At 35.9% G+C, this 17,731-nt stretch overlaps 1 protein-coding gene across 9 annotated transcripts in view; it reads right to left on the bottom strand.

Annotated features, from left to right (window-relative positions):
• DMD (dystrophin) overlaps positions 1-17,731 on the bottom strand; it is a 2,565,910-nt gene that overhangs the window by 1,919,614 nt on the left and 628,565 nt on the right. The window lies entirely within an intron of this gene.

Below are 17,731 nucleotides of genomic sequence, written 5' to 3'. Positions count from 1 at the left end.
AAATTGTGCTACTGAGTGAAGTAAGTCAGACCAAGAGAAATATGATATAGCTTATATGCAGAATCTGAAAACAAATGATATGAATGAACTTATTTACAAAACAGAAACAGATTCACAGATTCATAGAACAAACTTAAAATTACCAGGGGGAAGGGTGGGTAGAAAGGATAGTTAGGGAATGTGTGATTGACGTGTACACACTACTATAATTAAAATGGATAACAAACAAGGACCTGCTATATAGCACAGGGAACTCTGTTCAATGTTATGTGGCAGTCTGGATGGGAGGGGAGTTTGGGGGAGAATAGATATATGTATATGTATGGCTGAGTTGCTTTGTTGTGCATCTGAAAGTATCACTATCGCAACATAGCAATTGGCTATGTGTGCGTGCATGCTAGGTCGCTTCAGTTGTGTCCGATTCTTTGCAACCCCATGGACTGTAGCCCTCCAGGCTTCTCTGTCCATGGGATTCTCCAGGCAAGAATATTGGGGTGGGATGCCATGCCCTCCTCCAGGGGATCTTCCTGACCGAGGGATCAAACCAGTGTCTCTTGCGTCTCCTATATTGGCAGGTGAGTTCTTTACCACCACCGCCACCTGATACACTAATATGAAATAAAAAGTGTTGAAAAATGAGGCAGAAAGGAGTGTATCAACTAGTCTCAGGCATTCCCTTAACAAGAGGAAAGAATAGAGATTAGACTTAGAACAAAAGTGAAAGTCTCCATGCAACAAAAATGCCCCCTTTTAAATTCCAGCCCTCTCTCCCCAGGAAATTCTCTTAGCTCACAAAACTTCTCCAACTTCCCCAGAAAATCCCTTAACATGCAGCTGCTTGTTTAGCTTCCTTTTCCCTGAAAGATTCACAGAGAGCACCTTAGCCTGATCTTTAAGCCCAGGGTATACAGGTTACTCACATAAACAGTAAAAGCCAGGAAATAAATGTAAGGCTCTGACACAAGGCTCATTTTTCTCGGTTCTATAATCAGACTCTGCCAGTCTCAGGACTTTCTATGTAGTATTCTTTGAAAATGTATACTGCAACCCCGCTGGAAAGAATTCTTGCTGTCTGGACAGCAGTATATCTTTTAAATTATAAAGTCATTTTATGTCTACTTTCAGAAAAGTGAAAGTGAGAGGTGCCCAGTTGTGTCCGACTCTTTGTGACCCCATGGACTATACAGTCCATGGAATTCTACGCACTGGAGTGGGTAGCCTTTCCCTTCTCCAGGGGATCTTCCCAACCCAGAGATTGAACCCAGGTCTCCCGCATTGCAGCAGATTCTTTACCAGCTGAGCCACAAGGGAAGCCCCTACTTTCAGAGAATACTACCAAATTTAAGGAGGAATGTCTTTCAGAAGTCACTCATAGGGAATTTTTTAGGGTGTTTTTTTTTTTTTTTTTTTTGGTTGCTAAGGAGTGTTCTTCCCACCCAGGATGACATTGTAGTTTTCAAACATGTCTGATGGCCCCTTAAGCACGTGGCCCTCACACAGGAAAGAGATGGCCAGAATTTCTCCTAGGTCCTCTTGTAAATGATTAGCTAAAGACTGATATTCAGGGGCTTTTTTCTCTTGAAAGTAAATCAGTTCAAGGTTTCATTATGCACTCAGAAAGGACTTTGTTAAACCATTAAAACACTATATACAGGGATTTCCCTGATGGTCCAGTGGTTAAGAGTCTGCCTGCCAATGCAGGGGACATGGGTTCAATCCCTGGTCCGGGAAGATCCCACATGCTATGGAGCCCAGGAGCTGCATCTACTGAGTCCATGTACTTCTATTACTGAATAGTCCACACACCGCGACTAGCGAGCACCCCCTGCCTCAGGGACATGAAAGCCTGCCACAGCAATGCAGACTCAGTGCAGCCAAAAATAAATAAACAAACAAAAAATAAAATAAAATTATAAAGATACATTTAAAAAACACAGTTTACAGACTTTACAAAGGCATGTTGCATTTAACATTGAAGATGTTTGCTGTTTGTCCCAGCTGAAAACTGACAAGATATATACAAGAATTGTTTTAATACCTTTGTGATTGGAAATTGACTAGATTAGAAACTGATAGAAAAATTTAAGGGGACCCTAAGCTAAAGTGAAACTATATGCCAAGAACTCAAGATAAAGCTTCTTAAACTTTTGTAAAAGTATATACCTCCAAAAAGGAGAGTAGGAAAGGCTATTTTAAAAATACAAACAGATATAAAACTCCCTTGCCCAGAATCTACTCAGGTAAACTTAACTTGTTGTATAAACTACTGAGTTTTTCATATCATTATCATACAAATTTCATGGATAAAATTTTAAAACAAAACCTATAAGAGCTCTGTGTATATATGTCTATATGTTTATGTGTGTCCACATATATGTGTTGTAGGTGTGTGATATTAGTTATCTCTGGATGACATCACTAAAATTAACTTGTAAATCAGCTCTATTTAATTGACCTAAGTAAACAGTGGGTTTATATAAATTCAATATTTATAAAAATTCTCAAAAGTATAATAGAAACTAACCCAGATGCTTTTCAGGATCATATAACCTGGGAAAACCCTTGTTGTTAAAACTAGTTTAACTTTGTTGGCTTAATTAATACAGATATATCCTTAGAATGATCAACATTTAGTATAAAACTTTTATTCTTTCTTGGTATACTAAAAGTCAAATAAGCTCATGTTATCTCCCCTACAATATTTCTCAACAATAACAAAAGCTTAAAATGATAGCTAACTGCTTTAATGTCACATAAAATTTTCATGAGTAATCTAAATATGACTATAAAGAACAAATGAATTAAACATGTGTGATAAGACTTTTTAGGTGAACCTTTTTAGTAATGGTTGTTTAATTATATACTAACTTAAAAATAATTACCCAAATCTTTTTGATGACTTCCACTGTTAATTGATAGAATTTTACTGAATATCTAGATCATTTCTAAATAAGATGAAACATGAAATGTTAACTTCTGAACGTAGGTTTATCTACTTTTGACTTTCTATTACAGAGGAACTAAAATTTGGGTCTCTTAGTAAACATTTTATGCTTTATGGAAAGACTATAGTATGAAGAAGCACATGTTTCTAGATTATGAAATGCATTCATAAATTTGTCAATTTAAAGAATGGTGGTGTACCAGAGAGCTCATAATTGCTTAATTCTAAGTTTTCAGTAGAAATGAGGTTTCTAAGGGTAAAGGATTCTAATTATTACATGTAGCTAAAGCTACTAGAAATAAAAAGGGAAACAAATTTACATGCAAGGAAAGTAACCTGTGCTTTTGGTTAGAAGAGGCATGAGGTATGGAGATGCATTTTTGTTGAGAAATGAAACTGATTTTATCCTAAAATAAAACTGGTTATTTCAGAATGGGGGTAAAAAAAAAAGGTAATGGGATGGGGAGAAGAATGGAGGACAAATTATGGGGAGAGATGGAAAGAGAGAGAAGGTGGGGGAAGGCGTATTATGCAGTCAATTTGAATTACCATTATAAGGGTTTTTAAATTAAACTTTAATACCAATTGTGTACTTATGTAAAACTAAAACTCCATTTTTTTTCATCTGCTAAAAAGAAAATCTTTCTTACATTTATTGGTCTGCTCTTAATAAGAAATTTAAACAAAGGTTGTTCTTTATCTTTTAAGTAATCCACTTGGAAAGCAAAGATTTTATGTGCTTCACACTGTCTTCATGACATCTTTGATTACTTAAAACCGAGTCCACTATTAAAAGAGCCAAGTTACGCTCACAACTATATAACCTTCTTTATTTGCCTTTAAAATAGAATACTTTGTTACTTTGGTTAAGTAGATCATTAAGTACTGTTTCCTAATGATCTGTGATCCTAGTTAATCAAGTATCTACAACCTTTTTATTTTTTGACAAATTTCATAAAATCAAATTCTAAATGAAATTTTTGACCAGGAATTAACTTTGGTATTTTCTAGAGCCCCCCTGGAACATGTCAAAAGATTTGTTCTCTTCCCTTGTAAAAGAAAGAGGTGAAACTAATTAGGTTTATGTGATATGTTATATAACATGGGAAGTATTATCAGATAGGAAATAATACTAAACATTTTTTATATTGTATTTGATAATTATATACTATAAGTGTTACAGAAATTGAGTGAAATTCCTAAAATTCAGATATATCCTGACATAATATTATTAGCCATAATTCTAGTCATTATCTTTAAATGCTGTGTATCACAGAAATAACCAAACATTGTAATGAACTCTAATCAGATCTGTAACCATGACCATGTTTTAAGTCTTTCTCATTCACAGAGTTATCGTTTTATTCTGATGCTTTTGCAAAAGTGCTTCATCTTCAAGGAGATTAATGGATAGTAACCTAGAATACAGATTTCTGATATCTTCAAGGTTATATAACTGAACTGGGTAAAAATTTCTAAAATTAGTGGGAAAAAACTAGATTAAAAATCAGTAAGAAGTAATTACATGCAATTGAATATACTGATGAGAATGAGCATAACTTTTATTTATTTTTTTGCTTGAAACATTATTTTTAAATGTTTTGTTTTTCCAAAGTTATGGAAACCTTGTATCTTTTCATTTAAACTATCTATAACTTAGAACAATTTAATGGGATTTACCTTTGTGAACAAAGATGAAACATTTATCTTTTTCTACCTACCTGATCCTTACAGAATTCAGAAACTCTCAATGAGTATTCTTATTTTAATAGAAATTTAGTTATTTGCATAAGTTCAATTAAAACCTGTTCATCTTGTAACAGGACACAATTGGAAACACTGTTTATATTACCAAGGCTTTGACGGGCATGCCATATTTTAAAATGATGTACATAAACTCAGATATGATCAGACAGCTTTAAGGAACTAGCGTTGGCTTTATGGAGCCTATAAAGCTTCTTGGGAAAACAGTCAGGCACCTCGCTTGTAGGTTTCCCAGCAGCCTTACCAGGTGAGTAAGGAAGGTAACTTCTTGGCAGACATAGGAACTTTAAGGTATTTTGGGGACTAGGGAAGAGAGGGATTCACTCAAATCTATAGGTATTACATCTGATGGCACATGCTTGGCTTGGCTTCTAAGCCATGAGATGCTTTTAAGAGTCCAGTCTGAGATTCCTTATGAAAAGTTCCAGCAAATCACACTTAAAAGAGCCTATATGATCAATTAACTATCCTTGCTACAGTTATGTAAATAATCAGACCAAGTTCACTGAAAGGAGATTTAATCTGCAAACAAATCACTCTTATTGTGGTTATCCTTGATAAAACAGGGGTGATTATAGACAGGAAAATTAATATGTTTCAGTAATACTCTTTTATGGATATCAAATTGTCCTTGAGGTTTTGTTTTCTATCTGTAAAGTGGACTAAATCCTGACTCTTCTAGTTTTTTTTTTTTTCTTTTCTAATATTTCGCTACAACTCTGCAAACTAACATTTCAATTTTATCCCACTCTTTCGACTTGGAATCATGAGAACTAAAACTCTTTTTTTCCCAAAGCCATATAGCTAAAGATGGACAATTTGATATAAAATTCAGAGAAATCACAACAGCTCATGTGTAGGCAATTTTTGTGACTGTTGCTGTGTGGACCATTCAGAAAGATCAGCAGAAACGTTTAAACTGCAAACCAGGAAAATCTATTAGGTTGCCACTGCCTGCCCTCACTTCATCTGAAGATGCTTCAAGCCAGACATTTAGAAGTCCTCTCAATTCGCTGCCTTGAGAACTCAGAAACTGGGATTACAATATGTTTCAATACTAACCTTTGTGTGTTTTTTTTTTAATTCCATAGAAATGTGTATCACTAAGTATCTGATTGCTTGCACCATAGGCCTAACTCTGAGAGCCCAATTACATGACTAGCCCCTGAAATGAGGCACCAACTGTTTAACTGAACTGGCCTATTCTTAGAACTCAAAGATGAGTACTATGAGATGGATTAACCTATCAACTCAACGGTGGGATGAACAGGTTCAAAATGAGACTCCCCTGGAAGTGCCACTTTGGCATGCGGATTGTTTTGAGCTGAAGAGATGGAGGCCCGAAACTTAGCAAGAGTGTTTTACCTTCCCTTCAACTACATAAAATAATTTAGATAGAGGACCTGGTCCAGGAAGAGAGCTGTCACCAGAGATAACTACAAAAAGTAGGGTAAGTATGGTAAGCTGAGGTAGCCTGGCAGGGTCTGTTTATTCAAAGTTTTCTCTGCATTCCATTGTCTCTGAATGGAATGGCAAACCTTACAAATGCTTGCTCTTCCCATCTTTCTGTGAATTGTCTTCCTCCTCACTATAGACCTAGACCCCTATCTCCTTCTTAGCTCAGAAAGGCATATAAGCCTCAACTGCTTGACTGTTATGGACTCTCTCATTGCCTTTGTGGGTCTGCCATACATACATAGTTAAATTTGTTTTTCTCGGGTTAATCTGTCTGATGTCAGTTTTATTGATAGAGAAGCCAGAAGAACCCAGATGGGTAGAGAATTTTTTTTCTGCCACGCTACAGAAAAAAGTCAAGTACGAAAGACCACATATAGTATGATTACATTTTTATTAAATACCCATGATAGGCAAATTCATAGAGACAGAGCAGAGACTAGTCATTGCACAGGTTATGTGGAGGGAGGAACAGGGAATGACTGTTAATGGGTATGGAGTTTATTTTGGGGATGATGAAACTCTACTAATGTTAGTGATGATAGTTGTAACAGCTATATCAATATATTAAAACCTATTGAATTGTACATTTTAAAAGGGTAGATTTTTATTGTATGTGAATTATATCTCTTTAATTGTAAAGATGTTATCAAAAAGTCCCTGGGATATCCCATTTCTTAAGAAGCCCATATTTTTTTTTTTCCCCTTGAAGTCTTCTGAAAAAGTTTATAGCTCTTTTTGCTGTGTTGTGCTTTCGAGAAGCAGCTTGTTCTGGTTTTATTTGATTTTGTTTCATTTTGGTGTCAGAATCAACCCTGCTTACATATCCTGAGTCTTTTTCTTTTTTCAATTTGAGGCTTAACAACAAACGAAAAGAGGCAGCACTTCCCCAATGATTCAACAGGTTTTGATGGGCAGATGGTGAGCGTTTGTTTCCCTCATTGTTTCCTACCCAGAAGAAGGATGTGAAATAGCTCTCTTTGTCAAAATGTGTAATTCACAAAAGAATTACCTCTTTTTATTTTAGCCTAGTCTGATTTATTGAAACAATAATGTCTTTTAATTTTATGTCAACTTTGGGCAAAATGTTATCATGTTCCAATGACTTTATTGGGAAAATAAGATAATAAATTTACGTGCACAGATAGTATAGATGAAAGCTAGGAAAGATGAACACTTTAGGCTTGTATGTGACCACTTTCAAAAACCATCACTACAGTCTTGAAATTTCCACAACAGACTAAAACTCTTAATTAGAATATTCAGAAATCAATAGCCAATCTACTTATGTAGATCTTGAAATATTTATTTATTTTGGGGGGCAATTTCTTTCTGATTACATGAGAGGAAGATACTGCTTTTGGTTTCTCTGATACCCATTCTGTCTTTATTCCCTTTTTAAAAAATTCTACTTTTATTTAGTGGTAATAGTGTGTCTAGCTAAAACAAACAACCTCATTTCAAGCTTCCAGGAACCCAGCAACGGCCTTGTGACATGGGAGAGGAAGACTGCCCAGAGTTTCTAGGGATGTTATGTTTTCCTGATATAGATGTTGCCCCTTTCTGTGTTTTTTTTTTCCCTCCAGCTCTACTGAGCTATGCTTCCCCTTTCTTATTCTTGCTGCTGAAAGGGAGCATAATCTGTCACCCCACAATATGTATCCTTGGCATACAGATTACCTGTATTTTTACTTTATAGAAATTATTTTTCCCTTTAATCCATTTTTATTTGACAATTTTTTGAAGTTATATATAGATAAGTTATATTATTGGTAAATTTCCTTTGAGCATAGTAATGGGATATTATAAAATATGTTTTACAAAAAGAGACGCTTGATGTTATAGGGTTAAAGCCTAAATAACACATAGAGAAAGGAGGTTCAAAAGGGATGATGGATACATATTTAGAGAGTAAGGTAGTATGTACAAATGATGGAAAGATGGTTTCTATATGTAAATGTTTCTATCCTATTATGTTTCTATTCTGAGACTTTGGACAACTTGGTTCCAAAAAAAAAATTGGATCAGCTATACATGTAGGACCAGACCACTGCAGGGTATTTCTTCACAACTGGAAACCAAATACAAGATTAACTCCAATCCAAGGTTATTAAAAAAAAAAAAAAAAGTCAACATAAAGACACACGCCTACTAGTTTGGGAAGGGAATGAGGGGAAAGAGTATCAACTGTGACAAGATATGATCGGCTGATCAGCTGATTTGCTCCTTACTCCACCCAGCGCAACAATGGCCAGTATTTAGCTAGTCTACCAACTTGCATTTTTGCAAGGTAAGTATCAAAACCAAGGAGAAAATGCATTATCATAGCTGGCAAAAATCAAGAAAGATTTTTTTAATGCTCAAAATGTGAAGTAAAACTAGAGAAAAAATACTGAGCAAATAAGGCACTTTGTTCCAAGGTATGGAAACATCGACAAAACTATTACCAGTTATAGTTGACCTTTACTGGGTAAAACCTGGACAAACAGGACAAACTCCTTTAAAAGGAAAGCCTTCAAAGGGTCAAATCCCATGGTATTCACAGGCCGGGCAGGTTGCTACAGGGCACGAAGAGTCTATTATACAGAGAAAAGCAGTAGGAGCACAATTATCTTTGAAACCTTTTGGGCTGCTGCAGTGAAGGCCCTGCAGTGTCAGTTTTCTATGCTAAGGCAGGAAGGGATGTAACCCCACTTTTGCTGTATAGTTGCCTGGTTGAGTGACTTCCTTTAAGAGAAATGCCTTATCTTTTCCAATTTTTATGAAATAGTTTCCAATTCTATTTCTACCTTTATCTCAGGAAATTCCAAGTGAATAAGAAACTCATGTTGTCTCCCTAAAATAGCCAACTCTTTGCACATTTTTCTTTTAATAAGGTGACACAGACTGCTTTACTTTGTTTGAAAATTTCCAAGTGTTGCCATGGAAGGACTTTCCACTGACAGTCTGCAAATAGACAACCCACGAAGAACTTATCGTAGCTATGGCCAAGAGAGTCAGTGTTTTGGACAGCTTCATGGAACAAGTCTTACTAGAAGTACTGGGAGACTACATTTAGAAAATTATTTCTCTCGGACACATATTTTAGAGTGGACAAAAGTAACTGAGGTAAACAAAGCCATTATAATTTATACAGTCTTTTTAGGGATTATTTTTCTCAATTTTGTACAAAACCACAATTACCAGTATGTGAGTTCCAACTCCTGCATAATATTGTAGGCTTATTTTTCATCTACATTTTAAGTCGGGGGTAGAAATGCTGTGATTTCCTGTGGTGAAACTGGCTTTACCAAAATAAAGAAATTATCTGATGAACTCAAATCAGAGGATGGATGTACCAATCACTTATTTTCTAGGCTGTGAGTTACTCCGGAGAGTAGCTAAAGCTTAATTTATCCATGTTCTTGAAACCTAATTTGTTTAACATGGCCCAGTGGTATTATCAAATCATTTTCTATATTAAGTAATAAAAATTCAGTCTGATGACCTAGTCAATTATATTTAAAACTTATTATTTTGGTTCATTGCAACCAATTTGGCACTTACACTTTTTCCCACTTTATCCAAAATTCCATGGAAATGACAGAAAATATTCAGGTACTAAAATAATAAAATTATAATCAGCATGGAAAACAAGAATGGGAGCAAGCAGAAGGACCAGGATATTTGTGGAAATGCTGAAAGACAGAGATAGGATCCGGTTGATAAAGAACACAGAGGAGAGGAAATGCAGCTGCAAACACCGGAAGTAATCAAAAGTCTCAGAGAAGTCTCACAGTAGGGTGTTGGGATGATCAGAGGATGTGTAATGGCAGAAGTAAACTCATATAGGAGTCAAGGAGTGGTTAGGGTCCTTTGGAAAGCTCCCTGTGGAAGAAACATGAAACCCTGACCTGAAGGATGACAAGGAATCTAACAATAGACCAATGTCTTTAAAGAAGATTGGTATCACTAGAATTGAGAGAGGGAGGTAGAGAGGGCTAGAAAATCAGAGGGAAGGCCAGGAAAAGGTAGGGCTCTGTAGAGCATGTTCAGTATTTAAATTGTGTTGTTGTTTAGTCACTAAGTCATGTCTGACTCTTGACAACGCTATGGACTGTAGCCCTCCGGGCTCCTCTCTCCATGGCATTTCCCAGGCAAGAATACTGGAGTGGGTTGTCATTTCCTTCTCCAGGGGATATTCCTGACCCAGGGATTGAACCTACATTTCCTGCTTTGGCAGGTGGATTTTTACCACTGAGCCAACTGGGAAGCCTAAGTATTTAAATAGACAGCCATTAAAGAGTTGTGCACAGCACAAACAATAGTCCAATAAATCTTGTAAAAACATTTATTCTTTTTGCCATATTGAAAATGGAGTGCAGGGTGTTAAGGGTGGATGGATAAAGTACAATAGGATAGACAAAGGGAGACTTTGGCACAAATGAATATCATGGAACTCACATAAAAATGTTTCTTCCCTTCAAATCTTTTCACTTTTCTACCTCCCCCCACCCACCCATCATATTCCAGCGTAGTTTCCACCACCAGGATTACTGAAACGGCCTCCAAACTGATATCCTTAATCCTCATCTCTGGCCTACTCCAACATCATCCATCATAGTGCAAGCAAACAATTTTTCCTAATCATCATTTTTTCCACCTCATTTCTCTGCTTAAAAATTGAACATGTCTTCATATTACTTATAGATGGGGTTTGAGAGGATTAAAAACAAGTCTGTTTTCCTCACTCAGGTTCATAATTAAATAAGTCACAACACAGGAGTCAGACAGATACAGAGGAAAGTATCTCCTGTATCATTGAGAAAATTGGTATCAGTGAACATGGCCTAAGCCTTCTTGCTGTGCGTGGCTTGGTGATAATTTGCCTACCAACACCCATTGAATAGCAGCCAATCTTTTCCCATGTTGGATACCTCTGTATAATTTATACATGATGGAGAGACAGAGCCCCAAAGTAAAAGATGCTGAGACAATTCCTCCTCCTCCAAAAATTCCAGCCAGGTAGTTCACTTTTGCTTTCTTAATAGGAGTACATGAAGGGATAGAGCAAAAGGGCAGTAATACCCACTATTGTAGTTCCTTCCATAGCTGGATAGCTGAAGCAAGAGGAAAGGAGGGTCCATATATCATATACATTATAATTTAACACCAATCAGTCTTTTCTCCAACCAAAGTTAAGGTTAGCACATTATTAATAAGTTAACACATCTGAATGTGTTTGGGGAAACTTTAATTTTATGTGGTTCATTATCATAGCCATGTTCACTGGTATGTTTATGTATCTCTAAAGGAGGTTTAGGTATGATGAAATATTTTCTCTCTCATATTGAATTTCTAGATAATGAGCACTATATTAGAAATCTATACTGATAACAATCATACTAATCTTAATTCTCCAGACATTTACAGCAAGGGTAATACAAAATCTCTAATATCAGTACATGACATTTTTAGAAATATGTTATAAGTAAATCAAATACAATAGACTACTTTTATTATTATAGTTAAAAGATGTTTCAAAATACCATACTATTCCTAAGAACTATAAAACATTATAGTAACCTATAAAATTAATGCTTCAATGATTCTAAAACATATCAATTGAAGATAATGCATATATATGTTTTATATGTATACATATATAACTATATATTAGGATAAAATATATATAATTATCATAGAAGGGATAAACTGTCTCTGTGTTTCTATAACATATATCACCCTGGCACCAAGGCACTGAACATCAACTACCATTAATAATGATATATTTTATTTTATAATTAAAGCAGTTAACTGATAGAAATAGTGACTTTTTACACATACTTGAATATGAAAGTAGGTTCCCCCCATCTTATTAAAATATCTAGTGGAAATTAGTACAAGTCCTTGTTTATTCATTCCACAAACAGCGGGAGAACTTTTAATACATTTGTTGGAATTCAGTATCTGTTAAATAATATTTATTATATCTGCATATTAAAATTTTTAAATTATATAGCAGTAGAAAATTACTGAGAATATTCACAATGTACACAGCTAAAGGAAACACTTTTCTCATGAAAAAGTCAACTTGGGTACCTCTGTCAGGATAAAATGGCTTAGATCCACTTCTCCCTGCTACTTCCCACTAACATAACAATAAGTATTGGTAGTAATCCAAGAAACAACCATAAGTAACTCAGAAAGGTGGTAAGAAGACAACAGGGGAGGCTGGGGATGCTGGTACTGGTAAAGTAGCTGAGTGACTTACGTTGCCTCACCCAATAGAGTAAGATGGCCCCAACCTGGCATTTCATAACCCGCAACTAGCATTAGAAGGAAATGGCAACCTACTCCAGTATTCTGGCCTAGAGAATCCCATGGACAGAGGAGCCTGGTGGGCTGCCATCTATGGGGTCGCACAGAGCCGGACACAACTGAAGTGATTTAGCAGCAGCAGCATTAGAAGGCAGCCCAGACAGGCTCACTCTTCCTTCAAATCCAACAGTCCAACAGGACCTCGGGCAACCCTGACTCCATCTTGGATGCAGTGGGCAGATACAATCCCAATATCTGCCAATAATAAGTGACCAGGGGAAGTACTCTCCATTCCTTTTGGGCTTGCATTTTCTCTCACATCTACAGACACTGACACATGTAATAAAGGTGCATAGAATTAAATATATGTGCATGCACACACACACACATACAAGTGAGCACTGAGAAAATCTGAATACAATTGGAGTATTGTATGATTGTCAATATCCTGGTTGTGCCATTGCACAAGTGTTTTTCAAGATGTTGCCATTGGGTGGAACTGAGTAATATGTGCACAGGGTCTCTCTCGGATATTTCTTATAACTCATGTGTATCAATAATTACCTCAGTAAAAATTTCAATTTTTTAAAAAGTCAATTTTTATTTTCCCCTCTATATTTGAATTTCACTGGATGTGGTATTTATTTTACCCACTAGATAATTGAGAATCATCCCACTTTGTGTTTACTCAAAGCTAGTTAAACTCAGAGCAATCTTATTTTAAAGGAATGCTGCATGGTATGACCTTATCAGCCGTTTACTAACTTATTTGAATAGACATTACGTACATGAGCTGGTCTTTGAAGCATCTTTTCTGCCTGAAGCTGTTTTTTTTTTTTTTCTTTCCAGTTTTAAACAGGAAGTATTCCTTCCCTGTCAGCTCAAGAAAATTTCAAGTTATTAACTAGGATTCTTCTGAGCCATAATACAAATAGTTCATTAAAACACCTATCTAAAATCTGTAATGTGTTCTTAAGGGAGGTGGTCTTAGGAAGAAAGGAAGCAATGGTGATTGATCACTAGCAGCCCAAGGAAGTGTGACTGTGGGCAAGTTATTTTACCTCTGTGCTTTCATTTCCCTATGTAGAAAAACTGAAGTAACAGTTTTTCCTATTTCCTAGGGTGGTTATATACTAAAATATATAAAACCTTTAGTTCAGTGCCAGGTATATGGTAAGCACTTTAGTAAATATTAACTATTATTTCTACTCATAAAACATAAATAATTCTTCATTAGAATTTGTAGCACTTTAACAAGGTAGCACTTTAAATCTGCTTTAACATAAGCGGCTGCCTCTCTTTGGAAACCTTTTAAGTACTGTTTGTATCACCCTTATTAGCATTTGTGCAGTGTACTTCTTGTGTAATTAACTCCTGGATAAAAAGAAATATCCGTCCCCTTTTCTTTACTAGCTGTTTAATAGTATAGCTTCAGCTCTTCCACCAAAAACATTAGAATTGTCACTTAATTTTCAACCTCTCAATATTTAATTGAAAGATGTGCAATATAATTAAAAAGGTACCCACAGGGCAACTAATTCTGAAGACTAGCGATAAGTGAATGAAGGAAGTATGCTTAATTTCATTTTCATGCTTTAGCAGTTCCTATCTTACATTGATAAAGAAATCCTAAGCTCTACATCTCCATAAGAAGATAGTCTTACAATGCACATGTGACTATATAAAATGCTTATGTGTATATGCTTTTGTGTGTATACACACATGGAAAGCTACACAAAAATACAGATATTTTAATTTGGATCATTATAGGGCCTTATATAATGTGACTCTCATACACACAATTATGGTGTTTCCCCACCAGAACAAGACAGCATATTCTAATTTTTTGGACATTAGATGTATTTTATTGTTTACAATGTACTCTACAACTACATTTTGATTAAAAGGGCAAATGATTAAAAGTATTGATTGCTACAATTAATAGCTTGGGATAGTTTTATTTTATTGTCATAACTGATAGCATTCATTCCTCCATGCCTACTATAGCACATGGATCCATTCCTAAGAGGAAACATATTAGAATCCAAAGTTTACTCCTGAAGAATCTTAACAAATTTCTAACATCTTTGGAAAATGTCAGGAAAATTCACAATTTCTACTATAGTCTTCCGATTTAAGTCAAGAAAAATAATTTTAAAGATAATAGGACAGCCCAGGGAGGTGAGCTCCAGCCAGTTACTGTGGAAAAACCAGAGGCAGTCACAGTCATGAAATTGCCAACACCACAGTTGGGGCACTTGCCAACAAAGTAGATGCCAAAACCAGAAAAATAGCTCCTCAGATTGATTGTTGAAATCTACAAAGGCCAAGTGCTTCATGTGTGGGCCTGACTGCAGAACTGCTTTCTCCCCCAAAAGATATTGTTTATTTGTTTTATATTATTGAAGGTGTTGGAAATGTAAAAATAATATTGTTATATATAAGAATAAAAATCTGCCCAAGGAACATTTAGCTTTCCTTTAGCAAACAATAAAAAAGAAACTCTGAAGTATTACAGCTTTTATAAATTTTTCCTTCTCTATGACTCAGTTTCTCTATCTGTAAAATGGAGATAATATAGCATCACAGTGTTACTGTATGGGAAAAAATGAAATAATAGATGTGATAGACTAAGCATAATGCCAAACAAATAGCACTCATCAAAAACAGGAATAACAATTGTTATTCTTATGATCATTTCTATAATTATACCCAGTGGCATGCATGGTTGCTTCAGTCATGTCTGACTCTTTGCGAACCCATGGACTGTAGCCCACCAGACTCCTCTGTCCCTGGATTCTCCAGGCAACAATACTGGAGTGGGTTGCCGTGCCTTTCTCCAGCGGTTCTTCCCGGCCCAGGGATCAAACCCACATCTTCTGCGTCACCTGCACTACAGGTGGATTCCTTACTGTGGAACATATGGGGGAGCCCTATACCCAGTTAGTTAAGCTTATATTATCATATTCTTAATATCTGTATTATTATACCAAGTCAGACAAATCAAAATTATTTTTTAAAGCTTGTCCACAAGTTATTTTATCAGACATTTTTATTTAACACAAATCAATTATTTGGAAATCTATTTTATGTAAATATGTTATAAATAATATACTACTATCTTTTCACTTATTTTCTTGGTGACTTTAGAAATACAAAGGTTAAGAAATAATTTTCAAAGAAAAAAATCATAGCATCACTTTCTAGAGCTCTCTAGGTGAGGATTAACTGTGCTAATAGCCAGATCAAGTTGTATATACACTACACATTACATCCAATTCAAATTTTAAAACAACTCAGAGGGACATTTCATTTTAGTCCTTATAGTATCAAAATATCCTTTTTTTTTAAGAAATAAAATAACCAATTCTCCAGGTGATTTTCTCAGGTTTCAGTTAATTTCTGTTGTCATCAGAATTAAAACCAACAAATGAAAACCTGTGATCAGTATCAGAGAATCATGTTTTTTAAAAAAAAAAAAAATAAGAATACCAGCCATTAATTCAAAAGGCTGAATGACAAGAATTCTATTTTTTTCAAAAAATCTTTTATCTTATTTCCATGAACTCAAGAGTTTCTCTACATTCCTTATAAAGTATGTTCGTCCCTTCAGTGAACTAGTTGAAAACCCACAGGAAACAGGAATGCATTTTATTGCAACCCTTCCTTTTTCTGTGAAGATTATGAGGAAGATTATAAACTTCACATTTCTGTGAAAAACTAGCAGCATAATGGAGATGTGGGAGCAGGATACGCCAAGATGCTTCTGAGGTCTGTCTATTGGTCAGGAATGCTTGACAATGTAGGTCAACCATCCTTCTATGTTCAAAAAACACAGAACGTGAGGCTTACGATTGCTTTTTTATGTTGTGCACCATTTGAATTACACAGGCAAATCCAATGACATAAATGAGGCCTTATATGACCTGACATCCACATGCCTACTCTAGCAGAACCTTGACATCAATGGTACAGTCAGATGAAGCTAAAGGTTCCTCCAATGCCCATGTCAATGTCAGAGTGAGTAGAAGCTCCACGCTTGGCAATCCCGCTTGAGTGATTTGCAGTCCTGGCATGTCACCTAACTGGCTGGCGCTTTCTAATAGGCCCTGCACCAGTTCTGATTGATGTGTGAGTGTGCAAACATTACCGGCATTCAGGAGCCAGATGGCCCACACAACAAGCATAGCAGCCAGACAAAACACAGGCAGATTCAGCACACTGCTAGAGAGTTACATTTCTGGTGATTCCTCACCACACTAAAGTATGCATCATCTTATTTATTTGATTTCATTCCATACTAACCCACAACCATGTCTCCTTCTGTCGTTTCAGTGCCACATTCTAATGAAAGGAGCAAATTAATTTTTCCTTCCCATTTAGCAGGAAATGAATACCTTTACGATCAACCTGATTCTACCATGCTATTTGTGGAGGCTGTCACATGCTCTCTCAAGTTATAGATGAACGAAACCTCTTCACTGCTTCTCCAGGATAAACCAGTCACTTATTTTCGTCATGTCACTTAAACGGATTCTTTAAAACTTAAGCCCTAACATTTAAAAGGAAGTGTCTAGAAGAAGGCATCCCTTCTCAAATCGGCAGGAATAGTGCCTACATGTATCAGGCACACAAGAAAATGATACATTCACAAAACACTGCAAAATTGCCTTATTCCTCAAAGTAAAAAGTTAAAGTCAATTAATATCGGTCTTCTCTCCTCACACATGTAAAACACCATGTATGCATATGCTTGTGTGTGTGTGTGTGTGCGCGCGTGCACGTGTGCACACACAGAGTGAATGGAGACTTCCACTGTAACTACTATGGTAAGAAAAAGTCGAATCCACAAATAAGAAAACCAGTACTTTTCAGTGTTAACAATGTATGAGTTAAAAGAATATGACAACTAACAGAAATCTTTCTTGAATCTGGCTCAGTCATGCACATGTGTCTCTGACTTTATTCACTAAGATAAGCAGCCTTCTAGAAATCACTAAAATAGAACCTTCAAAAGCACCAGTTTAAGCTCTGGAGATCTGATGGAAGTTGGGAGACTTGTTCAAAGAAGTCTGAGGAATTACTTGGGAATTTCTTTACCATAGTTCTATCTTAAAATTGCAAAAAATATATATAATACACTTGAGAAAATAGTAAACTTGCTTCCTGAACTTAAAACAAATAGCTCTGTGTTGGATTCATTCTGAGCACATCATTCCAGGCTGTCAGGTCAGCCACACTGTTCATAGTTTCCCTCTGGAATAAGCT

This window comes from Cervus elaphus, chromosome X (genome assembly GCF_910594005.1).
Source record: "Cervus elaphus chromosome X, mCerEla1.1, whole genome shotgun sequence".
NCBI lineage: Eukaryota > Metazoa > Chordata > Mammalia > Artiodactyla > Cervidae > Cervus > Cervus elaphus.
This window is presented reverse-complemented; position numbering and strand designations above follow the sequence as displayed.